This window comes from Carettochelys insculpta, chromosome 1, assembly GCF_033958435.1.
Source record: "Carettochelys insculpta isolate YL-2023 chromosome 1, ASM3395843v1, whole genome shotgun sequence".
NCBI classification, from domain to species: Eukaryota; Metazoa; Chordata; order Testudines; family Carettochelyidae; genus Carettochelys; species Carettochelys insculpta.
In genome coordinates, this window is record NC_134137.1 from 262,049,802 (window position 1) to 262,069,691 (window position 19,890).

Genomic DNA, 19,890 nt, shown 5'->3' on the forward strand with positions numbered 1-19,890 from the left:
GATGAACACATCTGGGTGTATTTTGCTCAAAAACATGCTCTGGTAGGCAGTCCATATCTGACAGGGGAACATAACACTCCTTGCAAGTATTTAACCCTTGAGACAACTCCTTTTAGTTTCTGTCCAAAAAGAACTCTTGTTTTTGTGTGGTTGCCCTTTGTAAAGACAAATGTTACTATAGTGGGTATTTTTGGCATCATCCCGGTACCAGGATGTTACATTTAATTACATTAGGGTCATTATTATTGAGCAGTTCAGCTACCATTACCTCTTAGACTAGATCATGTGCTCCACTTAGAACTAAATCAAAAATTGCTTGTTCCTTTGTAGGGTCTAGGACTAGCTGCTCTCAGAAGAGGTCATTATGATGTCTAGAAATTCTGTCTGCATTACATCCTGAGGTAACATTTACTCAGGCACTAGGGGGATAGTTGAAGTCACCCAATAATGTTACATTTTCTGCTTTTGTAACCTCTCTGAGCTTCATTAGCATTGCACAGTCACTATCACCATTTTGGTTAGGTGGTTGGTAGTATATCTCAGTTGGCATATTCTTTTTATTCTAACATGGAATTTCTCTCCGTGGAGATTCTACTGTGTAGTTTTTCATTTCATTGTTATTGTATTTGACTCTACATGCTTTCTTTTACATATAATGCTAATCCCCTATCTTAAAATTATTGTCAACCCAAGGCTGTTCAGAGGTTGCTGTAAAATAAGATGATGGTTCCAATTCCAGTTACATATGGACAAGTGTTCCCATCACAGAAATTACCATAAAAATTGCCCTCAGTTGACACTATGGCTAGCTTTTCCAACTGAGAATAAAACGATATAGAAACTGACGCACCTACTGATGTCGAGGGTTATTTGCTGTGGCTACATCTACACTACAGCAATCTGTCAACATAAGTTACTGTCAGATGAGGTCTTCCAGCAAAACATCTATCAACAGATCATGTCCACACACAAAAGCAGATTAAGAGCGATCCGCTGTGTTGTCAGAGAGTGGACAGATTGCCCAGCTGCTCTCTTGACAGAATGGCCGAACAGAAGCTCAGCAAACAGGGCTGCCCAGTGAACTGGAAGCCCTGTCTCTCAACAGAGAGCCCCCTGGAACATCTACAAGGCCTTTTTATCAACAGGAAACTGTCAACAAAGGTGTTATTCCTCATCACAGAGAGGCAGAAGGCTGGAGGCAGAAGTGCCAAGTTTTGGCGACTGACTGTCAACAAAACGCATTTTGTGTGTAGATGCTGTGCAAGCTTTGTCGTCAAACCCCTCGCATGTAGACGTAGCCTCTGGGAGCAACTTTAAGGGTATATTTAGGAGCATAGGCCCAGGTCCTCAGATGAATGGAATTTTGAGGCCTAAATACCTTTACGCATCTTGATCATATAGTTTTCAACTAATACATAAAAATAAAATCTTGGTCACTTATCTTCCTTAACAATACCTTGGTTCCTGTCATGTGCAGACAGTTTTGGAAGACATGGCCAGTTCCAGGTGTAAAATTAATTTCTACTTACTTAAATCCCCTTAGCACATTCCGTTGACTCAGGTACTCTCTCCCTGTTTTGTAGCACATTGTATAAGAGTTGCCATATTTCACCCGAGTGGTGGCAGCACGGTTGTAATGTGCAAAGTTATTCCTCTACACAGATGCCAAAGCCTGCAGCTAGATCCACTCATGCATAGCCCCATTGACCTCAGTGCAGGTATGTGAGTCTGTATATATGGATCTGTTTGTTGGACAGGAGCCTACGTTTGCAACACGCTTTAGGATTTCTTGTATATATGTCTTTCATTCTTCTTATCATTCTGAATTTGCACTACTCTCAGGATACCCTACAATGGAATAGATTTGTAGTTATTGGACAAGTTATGTCACAGTCATACAAATAGGGGCTTGGAGGATTTTTTTAATACCATTTGAAAAAGTGTCATTTGTGAAATGATCTGCTATCCAGCCAGTGGCTGTGACTGTTATGTGCTTGACTTGGTGATGCTAGGGGAGAGTCTAGTGCATTCCATAACACAGATAGTGATAAACTCAAGTCTGGGATTTATAGCAGGGCCTAGAAGGAGCAAGCCAGCCCAGGACCTTTTCCTGAGCTCAAGATACATGAACAGGTATGTCCCCTTTATTCTGGCATCTGCATTTCACTCCCCTCAGTACTGTGAAAAGCAAACCCTCAGCATCAATCAGACAAGGGCACATAAGCCTGGATTCTACCAGAGAATTATAAAATAACTAAGAACGGGAGACCAGGGGACTGAAAGGCCAGGGCAGGGGTTGGTCATGAAATATGGAAACCTCAGTCCTCTGTGATAGCTTAGGTCAATAATAAGGCCCAGGACAGAAAAGGCTGAAGAGTGAACGACCCTCTCACACCTAGAGGTGTAGTCTTCAGTTGTGAGTGAAGACACATTAGTCAAGCTGAGATCAGTGCAAAAACTGAAAGGGATGAGGCAAAGATGAGAGTGCACCTTCTTTGCAGTTCTTGAATTTTATATATGCAAAAGCAACCCTGGGGCTTCTGTAAATTATGCTGTACTGCAGTGGCCCTCAATGGGTCAGAATAGATGGAATAGAATGTCCTCTCTCCTGCTGCTGGCCCTATCCCTCAACCTGATGCCATGAGAAGAAGCAGCATAGAACTGTTTTCTGGCTCTCTGGCCCCTGGGTCTCATCCAACTCCAAAAATGTGTTCCCACATGGCCAGTTGTGGCCAGCTTAGGACCCTTTGAAAGTAGCATGTTGGGGCCAGCCCGGATGCAGGATCAGCTGTAGGTGAGGAGCAGTGTGGGAGAAGGTTTTACTGCTACTGCCTATGCTATATGTGTTTTTGGGCTTTAAAAATACCTCTCAGAAATATTGCGCTTTGTGGTTTCAAAGCATTCTGCAAACATTAACTAAGGGCTGGGATGTTAATTATAGTTAATAAGAAGGGAGGAAGTCTCTGGGGATGTCAGTCCTTTTATTAGCGCTCACTTCACTAGAAATGAAAAATTGTAGTCCAGCCCTCCCTAACTGGCTTTAAGTAGCATTGTGTCGACTGTGCTTCCATGTGAGTCAGGAACCTGGGGCATCCTCCTTCTCTAGGGAAAGCCACCGCAGTCACATTGCAGCTGCTGACATATTCCTTTAGAGATTTGGAGTCCCAGTGCAACTGCTGGAGGCTGAGTGGCAGCTGAGCTGTCTCTCTGGACTGTCTGTGACGTCTCTTTTGCTGCATGACCTTCTCCTTTGAGTGTGTTGCTTGGCTGGCATCTGCTGTCCATTCAGGCCATGAGCAAACATGGGCTGCTTGCTAGTGTTGCCATAGGTCAGGGATGGGAGCCAAGACTGGCACTGAAAAGCCCTGGGACACAAAGAAATCCCAGACTTGGATGCCCAGCAGAACTGACAAGGCATCTAATGAGGGCTTCAGGAGCTGAGGGTATATTTTGTTTGACCTCATCCCATAATCTTCCTGTCTGTTTAAATTCAGGCCTGTCAACCTTTAATGTTTGCTTTGCACTTGTGCCTGCAGACCCCAGAACCAGTACTGTGCACAGACACAGTAGGAGATAGTTCCTGCTCCCCTCCTGCCACACGCACACAAAAACTCCTGATTTAAATAGTGAGGGCAGCCAGGGGTGGGGAAAGGATGAATTTTTATCACATCTCATAGAGCTGGAAGGGACCTTAGGAGGTCATTGAGTCCAATCCCTTGTCCCCTTAGCAGGGCCAAGCACCACCCCCACTTTCTTTTGTTATTCTATTTGCCCCAGATCCCAAAATGGCCCTCTCAAGCATTGAGCTCTCAACCCTGCATTTAGCAAGCTAATGTTCAAGCCTCTGAGCTATCCCTCCCCATTGCTGTTCCCCTCTTACAGAAGGTGACCTCAGGCTCAGAGCGATGAAGGCCACAGCACGCATATGGGGAGACAGATTGTTAACAGAGCTTAGTAAGATTTCCAAAAGGTAGGTGAAGTTGACTGGTTTGGGAGATTGACAACAGAACACAGAATCTTTCACCTGTAGGCCGCTCGTTAAAATCTAGCTTGGCTCATAAAGACAGCCTTGGGAAGCCTTTTATTTGAAAAGCCATTGCTCACCAATTTAAAGTTTCTCTCTTGGCTGTATGCTGTTTGTTACCCGCTAGCAAGGCCATGACATGCAGGTGGCTTTACCAGCCATTCTGTCACTATGGCATCACTTTGGGCTGGTCAACACATGGGCTTTGTACTACTCCAGCAGTGTTGGTTTAGAGACCGGTACTGTTAAAGTGATCCAAATATCTAGTGTGGATGCAGTTATAATGGCACAAAGATTCTTAAACTTGTAGGAATAAGCGATATTGCCATAAGCACCTTTCTACTGAAACAACTGCAGCCACACTAGAGGGTTGCACCTCTTCCCCTGTATTGGTTCAGAAAGTGACATTGTTATAGGGATGCAAAAACCACACATTGACCTGCTCTTACGACTAAGTGCTCCAATATTTTAAAGGTGTGGTCCCCACCCTCCGTCCAGTGGCAACGTCATCTTCAGCTGCTCTAGGGCAGCGGTTTCTCTGGGCTGGAGGAGTGTTACTGGGATATAAGGCAGCCTGATGTGCCAGGCAGATTTATGCTCCACTCACAGAGAAAGCAGTAGAATTCCAGGGTACCTTGGGCAGAGAGAAGAACGAGCAGTTCACCCCCTGCCTATTACCTGCTGCTGCAATGTCTGCTGCCTCCACCTCTACACCACTCCCACCCACTCACCATCCAATCCCAGAGCAGCTCCTCAAACCTCTCTCTTTTCCACACCTGTGTGGCAGTCAACTTCGGAGCAGGGAAAGCAGCACGTCAGTGCACTGGGCAGTGGTCCCGTTGCCTCTAGAAGGACAGTGTCCTGCAAGTGAGGAGCTGGGCCTCGGAAGGGGGCTTAGTGGGGTAGGGTGTGGGGCCAGAAGAGTGCTGCCCTCAAGCATCTCCATCTGGCAGAACTGTCTTTTGAGGGCTATTACATTAGAGCAGCTTAAGGTTGACCCAGCCTGCAGCAGCCCAGGTTATGCTGTTGAGCAAATGCCATTGTTAATCAGACCGACTAGTATTGCCTCATTGCTTCCTTGTAATCTCCAGTTGGTCTGTACCCATGTGCTGCCTCTTGTCTTATATTTAGATTGTTAGACGCTTGGAGGCTGGACCCATCCTTTTGTGCTGTGTTGGTACAGCCCCTAGCGCAAGGAGGCCCTGGTGGTCCATGACGAGGACAGCTGGGAGCTATAGTAAAACCACAGCTAGTAAGAGTTCAAATGCCAAACAAGCAGCATTAGGCTTGGATGAACAAAGTAAGCAATAAAAATAGAGACAGCAGCAGACAAGCCTGGATCTAGTAATAAAGTATGGGTCATTTATGTTAGCAACAAAGAACTTCATCCCCCTCAAAAATTACAAGATATGCTCTATGATGGCTGCACTTGTATGCCTCTTTCCTCCTCCCCTGAGCCATTTGTTCTCTTTTTACATTGTAAGCTCTTTGGGGCAGTGACTGTCTCTCTGTGTGTTTGTACAACAGTATTCTCACACTTAGCACAAGGGGGTGTTGATCCTGACATAGGCCACTGGTCACTGCTGCAGTGGAAAATATTTAATAATAGTAATTAGACCCCCTCGGCCAGCTTGAGCAGAAATTTGCACATTGCACCACGTATTCTGAGGAGCGGGGGGACTTGCAGTTATGTAAATCTGAGTGCCAGGCTGTATATAACAGAGGAGTAACCCTGCCACTGAGGATCAATATCTGTGCAGCACCCCTGCATTCTGGCAGTCTGGGATAATCCTCCTTCAGGGTGAATTTTTTTCTGAGGGACAGGTTGGCTGGTAGACTGAGATTGGTTTTCCATTTGGAGACTGCAGGGAATTTCCCTGAGAAATCTGTGTGCTCCCCATCCACTGGTTTAAAGTCCATTTTAGTGTGAGATTCCAGTCCAGGAGCCTGGCCACAGGTTATCAATCAAACCCGCCTTTCTGGCTCTTCTGTTTGCTGTTCCAGACATGCTTGAAGGGAAAGGAGCTCTCGACATTGGCTCAGGACAGGCTCACGTACAGCTGGACTTTTGAGATTAGCACCCGGGGACTTTATCACATTCCTTTTGCTTGCAAATTATTTGATACCATTTTAATTCCGAGCTGAATTAGAGCAGTGAGGAGGTTGCTATGGCAACCATTTCCTTGTGCCTTCGGTCTGACTCATTGCAGACAATTACTCTCGCGCTCCAGGATTCACAGATGTGCTAGGAGAAGAATCATGTGCTGGGCTTTCAACTTTGTGCATCTAATTTCCCTTCCGTTCCCTGCTTGCATTAACTCCTGCATAACTGCAGTGGCGAGGAATGTATGTGTATGCGTGAGACTACCTGAGCGTGAGTGTGCATATTGTAGTTTATGGAGGTGGAGGTACATAATCTGTAGGAATTCTATGTTTGTGTACATGGGAGGAGATGTCCAACCTGTTGTGAGTGTGTGCACTGAGAGGTATGGAGATAGCAAGAGAGTGTCCACAGGCATGTATGCACTGAAGAGTAAAGTTACAGATACCTACACAAATGCACTGGTTTCTGGATGACCATGTGCATATGTATCTGTGTGTGTTCCTGCTTCATTTTGAACCAGGACCTTTTTGGTGTTAGGCAAATATAATAACCACTACACTACAGCAACTAGCTCTAGAGTGGTGTATGCATCTGTGTACATACACATACGTATGTGTGGGAGTGTGCATGTTCATGTATTCCTGGAGTTAGAGTGGGCTCAGTGTGTGCTCCGTGCATGCTCATGTAGGATACCAGGTCTGTGCTGAAGAATTTCTAGTGCTTAGCTGCCTTTGGTCAATGGTGGGTAGAAACAGGCACATTAAGGGTCTATGTGAAAACTTGCATACAGCCAGACAGGTGGCATTACCTTCATAGCCAAGCAGAATTTGAACCAGGCCTCAGCACAGATAAAAACCCAGTATATTATCTCATGAAAAGACCTCCCCCATTTCCCACCCCCAGCCTCCCACAACATATGCTCAGCCTTTCATAGGACATTGAAGGTACAAAACTGTCCATGCCAGGATCACACACTAATGCAAAGGGAAGTTTGAGCTATAGCATAGTCAGGCGTATTACATCACATGGATGAAGGAGAGCGGTCACTTACTCAGAAAATGTTGATTATGGTCTCAAATGGTAAGTATGAGTTTCAGAAGCTACTTGTGTGCTTGGAAACAAGGCTGCTGATGAAAGGTGCATATTTTTGCGCATGCATTTCAGGTGGGGGGAAACCTGTTTATCTGAGATCATTCAGCTTAGTTAAAAGAGCTACACGTTAGATGGGTTCCACCTTTCTACTCAGTATGCATAGTAGGTCAGCATGACAAATCTAAGGCCACGCAAGTAGCTGATGGAATCACACTGCAGGGCCCTTGCAGCTGCCAATTCCCTGAGCTCTGCAGGGAGCGACTTCTGAAGGTGAATGCTCCATTCTCACACACAGGGTGGTGTGTCCTAATACGATTTTTGGGCCCTGGAAGAAGTGGGCCAGACTTCCAAATGCAGCTTGATGGAGACCAGAGGCATTCACCTGACTTCACCTTCCCATCAATTTCCATTGTTACAGTCCTCTTCTTTACTCTGTACGTGTGTGTGTGCGTGTGTGAGAGACAGACAGACAGACACCTCAGGGCCCAATCACCTGTTTTTCCTCACTGAACCCCCCTGACTCTGAGCCTTCCCCTAGAATAACAATGTCCTAACTTTTAATCTTGAGAGTCAAATATGTTATATTTAAAAGGACAAGGGGCCACAGTCAGTATTCTTCAGCTACTTGTCTCCTCCCACCCCCAACCTTTGTACCACTTGGGCAGGGCGAAGAAAGCAGAAATTCCTCCAGTGTAGGGACAGAGCTGATATGGCCTGTTCCTATACCTTCCTTCTCACAGCCTCCGGCGCAGGGAGCCTGTCGTGGGGAGAGAGAGCAGCTGCAGCAGGGAAGGAACTGCAAGCTACTCAAAGCACCCCCAGCTGACATCAAAACTATACCTGGGGCTGCTGGGGACATAGTAGGAGGTAGTTCCCTGGGCCACCTCCCTGAAGTGGTGGTTCAAACATTTCCATTCTTAGTGAAATCTATTTTCCTGCTCGACACAACTGAGGGCCACAGTTTGGAGTGTTAAGGCCCCCCGGGTTAGATTCCCCCTGCATCTGTACCTGCAGCTGACCTGGATTTTGTAGAGGAAAAGAATTATGAAAAAGAAGCCCCTGCTCATGAGAAGCCTTTAAAAGGCAGATGGGCTGTGGGGGCTGGAATATTGTGCAGCATTTGAGAAGTGACAGTTGAGGCGATCAGAGAAGAGAGAATCTGAGGAGCAGCTGGTCAGAGAGAGAGTCACAGAAAGGGGGTGAGCCGTTACTAAGAAAAGAAAAACAAGAGCGGGCGCAGGAGAGAGCAAAGTAAAAAATCAAAGGCGCTGAGACCAATGAGAGATTTAAACTAGCAGAGACCAGGCTGGGAGGGAGAGGACTGAAAAACCAGCATTGAGGGCAGGAGTGAGAGAGAGTACAGAGACTCAGTGAAGACACAAAATGAGCTTGTGACTCAAGTACGGGAGAGAGAATCAGGAGGCTGAGGCCCTAATTTGCCTCTCATTAACACTGCAGTAAATCAAGAGTAATGCTGATGTGACAAATAACAAGCAGTTATGTAGCACCTTAGAGACTAACAAATTTGTCAGGTCATGAGTTTTCGTGAGCAAGACCCACTTCTTCAGATGACTGACATAAAAAAGAAAAGGACTAGTGTCATACTAGGAGTCAAACCCGGGGTTCTGTTCCCAGCTCTGTCCATGACTCCTTCTGTGACTTTGTACTAGCCTTTCTTTGCCTATCTTTAAGCAGTAATCATGCATATTTACCTGGCATATGAGACTGAATGTTTACAAATCTCCCAGACAGCCTCAGAAGGGAAGTTGTACAGAAAAGCAAAATATTACTGAGACTCTGGATAGTTCCCTGGAGCTTTATGCCATTGAGTAAAGAACTCAGGGTTTCTTCTGTGAGTATTTATTCAGGTAAAAACCTGGATTTGTCACTGGCTGTACCCTTTACATGTTCACTTTCTGCAAATGTTATCGTGAATGAGCTTGTTCCCAGGAATGTTCACAGGAAAAAGGAAATGTTGTGGATTTGCCTGAGCTTGGGGCAGCATGTTGCTGCACTGCCCGCCCCCGCAAGAGTAGCCCTATTGGCTGATTTTGACTCTCCCAAGCTCACACTGCCTTCCAGTTTTCCCCCCTTGCTTGCTGGTAAAGTACTCTGTCCCAGACCGAAAAATTGAATGAGCTCATCTCCAATAAGAGGTGCCCACACCTTATCACTTCCTGCCCATGTGTACAGTCTACCAGGCCTGTGGAAATTGATTTCTCTACAATTCCTACAGTCTGGGAAGACCAGAAAGGGTGAAAGGAGGCAGCATAGACTCATGGGTCTTTTTAGTAAAAGTCAGGCACAGTGGGATAGCCTGTGGTCACTGCAGCTGCTTGAGGAGAGCAGCCGGGGATCCCTACTGGTGTTTGTGTGGTGGGAGTGTTAGCAGGGCTGGCAGGCTTCATACGTGGCTCCTCACAGGTCCCCAGAAGCAACAGACTGTTTCTTCCTCACATCCTAGACAGAGGCACAGCCAGGTGGCTCCACACTCTGCCTCCACCTTGAGCACCGGCTTGACAGCTCCCATTGGCTGAGAACTGCAGTCAATGGTAGCTGCAGGGCAGTGCCTTCAAGCAGAGGCAACACACAGAGCTAGGAGCTGAGGGAGGGACAATGTTGCCACTTCCAGAGAGCTCTCCAGAGTAAGCACTGCCCACAGCTCTCACCCCTCCCTCCATGCTCCAGCCGCCTGCCCTGAGTCCCTCTCCCGCACCCAAACTCCACTCCTGTTGAGGGAGAGAGGTATGGTAGCCCAAGAGTGCTTCAGCAGCAGCCAGCCACACTGACCACTGCAGAAGGCAGAGAGGTCCCAAAAACTCTTGAAATCTGTAACTTCTGAGACCTCTGTGATAAACTCACAATCATACTTATTCTCCTCTACTCCCCTATAAAGCCTCAAAAGCCAGGCCATGATTTGTTGAGTGTACTGAATATTATGTAGTTGTTTTGGAGAGAAAATGTTTAGTTCTTTGAGTAGTGTCCTTAGGGGTGCTCCTCTTCAGGGCTACGTCTACACGTGCACGCTACATCAAAATAGCTTATTTCGATGTAGCGACATCGAAATAGTCTATTTCGATGAATAACGTCTACACGTCCTCCAGGGCCGGCAACGTCGATGTTGGGCAGCACCACATTGAAATAGGCGCTGTGAGGGAACGTCTACACGCCAAAGTAGCACACATCGAAATAAGGGTGCCAGGCACAGCTGCAGACAGGGTCACAGGGCGGACTCAACAGCAAGCTGCTCCCTTAAAGGGCCCCTCCCAGATACAGTTGCACTAAACAACACAAGATCCACAAAGCCGACAACTGGTTGCAGACCCTGTGCATGCAGCATGGATCCCCAGCTGCCGCAGCAGCAGCCAGAAGCCCTAGGCTAAGGGCTGCTGCACACGGCGACCTTAGAGCCCCGCAGGGGCTGGAGAGAGAGCGTCTCTCAACCCCTCAGCTGATGGCCGCCATGGCGGACCCCACTATTTCGATGTTGCGGGACGCGGATCGTCTACACGTGCCCTACTTCAACGTTCAACTTCGAAGTAGGGCGCTATTCCCATCCCCTCATAGGGTTAGCGACTTTGATGTCTCGCCACCTAACGTTGATTTCAACTTTGAAATAGCGCCCAACACGTGTAGCCGTGACGGGCACTATTTCGAAGTTGGCGCCGCTACGTGTAGACGCGGCCCAGGTGTTCTCACACGCCTTGTGCCTTGTGCCTTTAGTTGGATATTTTTGGTCATTGTGCCTGTCCAGCTCATACATAATCCCAGCATTTCCTGGTGCCACCCTCTGAGGCTTTCAAGTTCTGTGAGGGTGAACCACCCTCAGTTCCTTCTCCACTGCTTTGGTCTAATTCAGTCATTAACTTTTGAAGTCTCTCAGCCCAGTTACCCTTTTCTTAGTTTATTGATTTTTCTTTCTTTTTTTTTTTTAGTTTACTTTATGAATTTAGAAGGACTTTTTTCTGAACCGGTTGAGGGAGGAACCTTCCCCTCCTATGTGATCTTGCTCTGGAGTATTCCATGCTCCTCTGGTTTCAACCAATGTGTCTCTTGCTGGGAGGCCATCCTGGCCAGTGTTGGGTATGCCTATTGTATCTGCTGCTTGAGAGACCCCCCACACTCTACAAAAGTGCTCCATCTATGCTACACTTAGGGGCAAGGCAAGAAAAATCCAAGAGTTAAAAGTGAGACACTCAATGATGGAGTCTTCCCTCCAACTAGCCTCAGTTCCAAAGCAGAAGCTCTACCCCTCCCAGGATGTAAATCACTGAGGCTATGCCTACATGGCCACTTTATCTCAAAATAACATCAGTTAATTCAAAATAACTTTGGCATTGTCTAAATGATGCACACGCTATTTCAAAATAAGCCTCATTCCCTGAGGAATTATGCCTATTTCGAAATAGGGCATAATCGGCTCCAATGGCACTATTCTGAAATAACACTATGGACCAGAAGGGCTATTTTGAAATAGCTAAGTGTTGTGTTATTTTTAAATAAGATATTTTATCTTCTTTAAATATCCATTTCAAAATATCTTATTTCAAAATAGGGCTGTCATGTAGACATAGCCTGACTGAACACAGTGCCCTGTCAACTTTGGCATGTTCACCTGGGTCTACCTGAGGTAGATCCACACACTACTGAGTCAATCTCCTCAGAGAGAGTACATCTTAAGAAGACCTCAGTCCCTGTAGGGTATGATTGCTGTGGAGGTCTCTCATCCAATCCTGACTATGGCTGAGATGCCAAACATTCTCTGAACAGCTCCTGTGCCCATATAATAAGGACCAAAAATGTTTTGCTCTATTCAGCAGAAGGAAATGTCTCTTCAGTTTAGGATCACAAACTGTCAAGCTCTTATGGCTGAATACATTCGCTCAGATTATGCAAATTCACCCAAATTCACCACCTTTTCTGAGCAACTGCTGTCTGGGCAGTGTGACTGGTTTCACGCTACGGTTAACATGGGTCATCTGTCAACTATAACATTCCTACAGGTGTCATTGGAGGTGTCTGACACTGTCACTTAATCCCTCTCTGCAGCAGTGTCATGCAGAGGGCATCCCAGCTCCATCTGTTTGGATTCCCAAGGGCAGTCTGAAACACAGCTGAGGATCTCCTTTTTGATGGCCTCAAACAGTTCACCAAGTCCACTGATTCTCTGAACACCCATAAAGATTCCAGAGCCTTGTTGCCTTCTCTTGGGATTTACACACCTGCAAACAAAGGATTAATAGAGCCCAAAGGCACAAAGATCCTGCTTTGCTTCATTCTCAAGGGTTGGTCCTGTTTTGCATTGGGAGCTGGACTTGATGACCTCCTGCGACCTCTTCAAGCCCTAGGATCCTAGAGTTCTATGATGCTTTGATTCAAGATCTCAGAGACCATGTGAACTGCCCAGAAGGTCAAGATTCCAGCTGGTCACTCTGTGCCTACTATTTATTATCATAATTTGTCATTTTGATAGGCTGGTTGAAGACCCAGAAATATGCCAAAACACTGACTGCAACCCTACAAAAAAGTCTCCCACATGGGAGAGAATCACATTGGACAAAGGGTGCTGAAAGTTTTACAACTGGGGTATGCGATCCATTTTACGTCCATCCCCTTAATATCCAGCACCCTTCCATAGCCTTCTTGAGGACCCTCTCACAGGCACCAGCTAATCAAGAATTCAGTTCAGTTCTGTGGATGACTGCTAGAGAACCAGTTCCTATTCAGCAGAGGGGGAAGAGGCTTTATTCATATTACCTTCTGGTCCCAATAAAGAATAGAGAGCGGAGACCAATTTTAGATCTAGGTCTTCTAAACAACTTTGACAAGTCTCAGGGTTGCTCTTCTGGTGTTCAATTTCACATGTCTGGTAGGGACACACAAAATTAACCTTCCAGGGCTCAGCATCATCCCCGTATTCCTCGTGAAGTATAAGGGAGGTCGACAGAAGAAACTCTCCCACACACCTTCTTCAGAGAAGACAGCCAGGTAAATTGATTACAGATATGTCAATTCTAGCTACTCAACTTCCATAGCTAGAATTGCATATCGACAATAGACTTTCTTTGTCCAGTGTAGACAGCCTCAGAAATTCAGGATGGTGTATCTCATAGCCATAATTTTGGGATTAGTTTTCATCCCTTGAAACTCAAAATGACTATTTTCATATCCCAATTCACCCATCTCACAAACTATTGCTATGGTTTTCAGTAGGCAGGATCACTTTCAGTACTGAGTACTCCTGTTGGCCTTTTTTTGCCCAAAGATCACAGCGTGCTTCTGATAATGGGGAATAATCGCTTTTACATACCTTGATGACTGGCTTAAGGCCTACTCTTATAATCAGGACTTTGACACCATAAAGACAGTGATTACTCCTGAAGAAATTCTGCACCAAAAAATTAAAATTTCTGTGCACTACATTTTAAAATTCTACAAATTTTATTTGCCAAAATAACAAAATATAATCACACCAGTTTCAATTATTGTGAAAATTTATTTCAAAATACCTGTCAGCAACTATATCTGTAACAATACAGACACATGCAAAAATTCCCCCCAGAGCAGAGAGTTAAAGAAATTCCTGTGACAACCCAGTTTTTGCTTCTCTCCTGCCTCTTCCCTAAAAGCCATCTGAATGACACCCCCCACCACGCCCCGCATCCCAGACACAGGCCTTCCCCTTAGAAGCCAGCTGCAGTGCTCCACCCCCCCGCCAGCCTAGGCACTCATAATCCCTGTGTCCCCAGAACCTAAGGATCCAGACGGTTAATAGTAGGTTAATAATAGGTCCCAGGTGTTTACAGTCTCCTGCCTGATGCTGCTTCCTTCCTTCAGGGCATGATGGGAACTGCAGCTGGTGGAAACTCTCCAGTTCCCACCCTTTTCCTCTGGCCTTGTCTGCTGTGTGAACTGGACTTTGCCAGGTCCAGTGGCCTCTAGTGGCAACCAATAACTCTGCAACCCACTTCTGTGGGTGAGGGAAGGAAATTCTGCATGCACTGCATTAATTTCTGCAAAATTCTGCACTGTGCAGTGGGGCAGAATTTCTCTGCAGGAATAAATGATGTCTCTGTACTGTGAGCTGGGATTGCATCTCAACATTCAGAAATCTGTTTTGAGCCCACTACAAAAAACAGACTTCATAGGAGGCTGCTTGGATGATATATTAGTCAGGGCTTATCTTCCCCTGTTGCCCCCCGCACAGATTCTTGATGCAAAGGTGCATCATCTCAAGATGCAAGTCAGTCCACAGACATCAATAAGAAGATGTCTTCAATTACTCAGGTATATGGCAGCCTACATCTTTGTGAAAAACAGCAAGAAGTCCTGTGGCACCTTATAGACTAACAGATATTTTGGAGCATAAGCTTTCATGGGCAAAGACCCACTTCATCAGATGCATGAGTGGGGGGATTCAGAGGAGGATTGAAAGAGGGGGTCTCAGTAAAGGAGAGGGCCAGAGCTGGCAAGGTATATTCAGTCAGGGTGGATGTGGCCCATTATCAGCAGTTAATGGGGAATTGTGAACATTAAGAGAGCAGAAATCAAGTCAGTTCAGTCGGGGGGATGTGCCCTATTGTCAGGTGCTAATGTGGAGGTGTGAACATCAAGAGCAGAGAAATGTGAAGGGATTCTATTTGTTCAATCGCCTTCTTCTTTCACCACAGCTGCACCTCTGGTGGGCTGGGGGTGCCCTTGGGAGCCCTCACTGTCTAGGGAAATTGGTCTGTCCTGCAGATGTGACCACACATCAGCCACCTCAAACTGAGGGCAGTTAGTTTTGCCTGAATCCACTTCCTGCGCATAATCAGGAGCAAGTCCATGAATATTCTCTCAGAGTTTGCATATTCTATACCACTTCCTCCTTTCCATTTTCCCCTCTCAGTCATCCTTGATTACCTCCTAAGGGTAAATGAGACAAGGTTACCTACGGGCTCTGTCAGGTCCACTTGGCAGCTTACAACAGCACCAGTGATGCTCCAAATTTAGTAGTGCCCCATGCTGCATATGCCTAGGGCCACAACCAGCCTCAGGCAGCATGAGCTCTGGTGACCCAATGCCCCAGGCCCCTGCTCCACCTCTCACTCCCATTGGACCCAGTTTCCTGCCCCCACCCACCCACTGTGCTACCTTCCAGCCCCGGTCCCCCAGCCCCACATCTCCTGAACTGCTGTCCACCCCCTCTACCTGCCAGCCCACAGCTCTAGTCCCCACAGCCCAGATCACAGAGGATGGAGCATGCAGGTGCTTGGGCTGCCTTAGGGCACCAATAATCTTGAGGGTGGCCCTTACTCATCTTTGGCCCTACTCAGAGTTCTTCACGATGTGTGTCCCTTTCAGTGCTCCACTACACACCCTCCTCCCCTCTGTTTTGACATTTCCCCTCAGGACTTTGCAGTAGAGAAGGAACTGAGGGCAGCTCACCTGCACAGCCCTGTATAGCCCCGGAGAGGGGCACTTGGAAGTACAGAGCACATGTGTAGACAAACAGTGCTACTATCAAAAATCTCTGCTTAACCAGGTGTGAGTGCACCTGGAGTGGAGCACCTATAGGAACAGACATCTAGAAGAGGTCCAGTTACTGCACAAGCTAAGTAACCTCTTCTTCATGGATGTCTGTTCGCCAGAAGCCTAGTTCTTTGCTTAGGCAATTCTAATACTTAGGATAGAAACAGTTCCTGTGAGCCATGCTTCCGATTAAAACTAACCAACCTTACTCAAACATTGAACACTCGCTGTGAGCTGCCCAGGAGCAACATTCAGATCAGGAATTATCTACAGAAATTATTTGGCAAATACTTTTGAAGGCTCATCAATATGCAAAAAATTGAAAGTTGCTCACTGGTGATTTTTGCAAAGAAAAGCCTAGATTACTCAAATGATTGGCTGTGAATTATTTTCTCAGCCCTAGATTTATGATATCATAATTAATACCCGGTATAGATACCCCTGTCCTGGACTGATAGAATTGTTAAGGGATGTATCACAGAGGCTGTTAAAAGCTGTTGAAGGCTCTACTTTAGCTCCAGCATTCATGTGTTGCAAGCTGCAAGGTTGCTTTTGATGAGTTCTTTTCGAACAGGAGCATCTGGTTCTGTCCCCCACTTTCATCAGCAGGATCAAAATGACCACAGCAAGTGTTGTCATGACAACTGGGAAGTCCATAGGTTGCCATGGGTTTGCTACACTAATGTTTGCAGTGAGATTTGAATTCCTGTGAGATTGCTGGCACTTGGTGAGCTTCTTTGAACTGGAAGGGTCTGTAATGAAGTGTGTATATGTGTGTATCACTGCCCAATACAGGACTGAATCTAAATCACTTATCCATGTGTTTTGGACCCCATAGAGTTAACAGCTAACGAAAAATCTCCTTTTGCCTGAGTACCAGTGGTCTGTGCAGCTGGTGTGCAGGAGGATTTGATATCTATTTCCATTCCTTTCAAAGTAATGTTAAAATCACGTTTATGCTAGTGACAAATGTGAAGCTCTAGGAACCCACAGATTATTATTTGTCACAGCCTGTTTTATTCAATATGTTATGAAACTATATGAGCCAAATTCAACCCTGATGTAACTCCATTGGTTTCAGTGGAATTACATGAGGGCATAGTTAGGCCCTTTCTGATTTTAGATAATTTGCTGATAGCCACAATATCTTCTCCTTGTTTCCCTTACCCCAGCTGTATGCCTCCAGTATGTGTGTGTGTGTGGTACCTCAGAGGGCCATTGTTATCTCTTTGGTTATATCTCTGCAGTGTCTGCTTGTGTGGGAACTGGCTGGGGGTATTGATACTAGAGATCCCATTAAACAGTGAGGTGCATAGGAAAATACATTCTTTATTGTTATTCTTCAGTAACAACAAGCCAGAAATATAATATACCTTTAAAAATCTTCTGTCTGGTGCCAGAGAAACCTCAGTTAAACCATTTTAGAAAACCATTTCACTCACCCTCAGACCTTAACAGAAGAAAAGAAATTGCCCAGGCCATATGCTCCCCACAGGCAATGGGCGTGCCTGCTTGTGGATAGGTAGCACATTTATCCACATGCGCTGAGGAACTGACTGCTGTGCCTGCCTATACAGGAGGGACGTGTTTGCATGAGTTTCCTGATGGAAGCCCATCTCCTAGCTGTGATTAGTTGCAGAGGAGGAGCCCTGTTCCCAGATACACACCAGATAGGCCTTGTCCTGAGCACAATAGTACCACTGTGCCAAGCTATGAGCCAGAAATGTACTCCTCCTTTGAAAGGGGCTCATTTCTAGCTACCCTGGAGTACTGTGTTCCTCAGATGTGCCTGGTGGCAATGGAGACAGCCACTTCCCAGCTGCATAGGAGGACCGAGTTTTGTGGACGTACCAGGTCACAGCTGAAAAGCCTGTTGCTAAGCTGTAGCATAGATAGGGCCCTTCCCAGTTGGCCCTGTTGCACTGTTCAACATGGAGGAGGTCACCACCCTTGGGTTTCAGCAGCCCATTGTCCTCCCAAGTATTTGCATTTCATTTGGACCAAGCACTGTCCACCCCTTCACTTTGCTCAACAACCTTCTGTTTTCTCCCCTTGCCTTCCTCCTGCTCTCCTGAGTGGGTTTCTAAACCTGGAAATGCCTAAAGCAGGGCCAAGATGAACCCAGTCAGCTGTTTGCCAGACCCTTTGCCATACTATAGAGAAACAAGAGGAGATGAGGTTCGAGGCCGCAGTCAAACCCGCAATATAAGAAACAGAAAATGTTATCAGCAAAAAAGGATGTTTTGCCGGGATGGGGAAAGTGGGTAGGAGGGGATTTTTCTCCTCTCCCACAGCCCCTGTCCCACTCCTCACACACACACACACACACACACACCCCTCTCCTTTGTGCAAGGGTTTCATCATTATTTGATACAAGTAAAATAGAGCTCTATAAATATACGGCTCTGACTCAAGTCCCATTTCAAGTATGATTGCAGAGTCCAGAATGCTATGGTGATAAGTCCCTGGGGTGGGGAGTCTGGGTCCAGGAGGAAAAGATGAGTCCTGACTTGCTGGGAATATGGAACAGCAGCCACATGCACACTGGCAGGAGGAGTCTGTAGTGTACCAGTTCTGTCCCTTAGAGCTGGCTGAAGCATAACCAGGGGGGTTGAGAGGAAAGGAGTTCATTCTCCACTCAGGGCATTTCCCCTCAGCCGTGTACACGTAGCCCCTGTGCATAGAACTTTCCTCTCCCATGCTGTCTTCTGCGGCAGCCTCTCTTTCTCCTCCCGCGGAACATTCTCCTCTCTCCCATCCATCACTAGATCAATGGGAAATAGGGCTTCTCCTGCCTGAGTTATCCCATCTCTTTGGATCTGGTGGCTCAGTACTGGTAGAAAGATTTTGCTGCTCCGAGCTGTCTGAGAGTACTTGCTAGTGGTCTTGTTTATTGGTGTGACAGCCAGACTGACTGAAGAGATTCAGGGGGAATTTGTAGTGTTTCCATAGGAATCCAGCAGCAGCTAGCAGGAAGGGCTGCAGATCGTCTGAAGGCAGCAGGATACTACAGGACAGGGAAGGAGTTAATATGACGTTGTGCCCAGCTGCAGGGATTGCTGGACTCTGCACCTGGCTTACCAGAGAAATACCCTGTAAATCTAGGCTGGCTGCCATGTCATTTCAGGATGGCAAGGATCAAATCAGCTGCAAACATCGTGGCTGTGCGACCTCCAGTGTCATCTTCCTGTCCCAGTAATACACACTGTGACGGGTTAGAACAGGTTACCATGGCAATGGGCGCTCTCCCCTGGAGACAGCACTTTATCCCACTTCCAGTGATACAAAATGAGTCTTTGTGTTGGCTTTCAGAATTGGTGAGGCTAATATGAAGCTCAGCAGGTCTTAAAATCAGGCCTGGGAAAAGTTAGCCTAGATGCAGATACAGAGTGTATATAACCTGTGAAATAAATGTGTATCTCAGTGAGCACAAGCATGCATAGGTTTGCATGTTAGTTAGTTCATGTGTGTGTTTATATATATATAGAGAGAGAGAGAGAGAGTCATATTTGTATGAGGTAGGGTGCATGTGAGTGATTGTGAACGCATCTCGTGCCTGGGAGATAGATAGATAGTTAGATAGAGATCTATCTATCTACCAACGTGATAATCATGGCACCTCCCTCTTTGTACTCCTCAATTAGCTCCCTCTTTTCTAGTGCACGAAGCTTTCTCTTCTCCCCTTCGGGGCTCCACAGAAATAACTCTGCCCCTCTCTGCTTATCACACTGCCTTCCCACGGCACACCCACGCCACGCTGCCAACCATGCCAGCTGGTGTTTTGTTTCACTACTTCTCCCCCAACCGCCTCCAGGCTGTTCTCTGCACTGCCCCATCCATGGACTGCAAGCTAGTCAGCCAGCTCCTCTTTTCAGTCCCTCCTTTTCAAGACCCGCTTCAGCTGCAAAGTCTGTAGGACACTTGCAGCTGATCCTTCCCGTTAGTCACTAGTTCTGTTTATCTTATAAAATCATGGCATAAACACAGAGACGCATTTCACCTTTGCGTGCTGTGCCTCAGCCATCGCTGAGTAACACTCAAATCTGACCGATGTTGTCTCCGTCCTTCCTCTCCTATCCCTGCCTATGTCTGTGTACCATCTCTGAGATATCTCTGTAAGCCTCTCCGGTCTGGTTGTCTGTTCTGGGAGGTGCCTAAC

At 46.5% G+C, this 19,890-nt stretch overlaps 1 protein-coding gene across 1 annotated transcript in view; it reads left to right on the top strand.

Annotated features, from left to right (window-relative positions):
- Positions 1 to 19,890, top strand: part of CACNA2D4 (calcium voltage-gated channel auxiliary subunit alpha2delta 4) — a 191,074-nt gene that overhangs the window by 96,497 nt on the left and 74,687 nt on the right. The gene's annotated exons all lie outside the window — the stretch shown is intronic.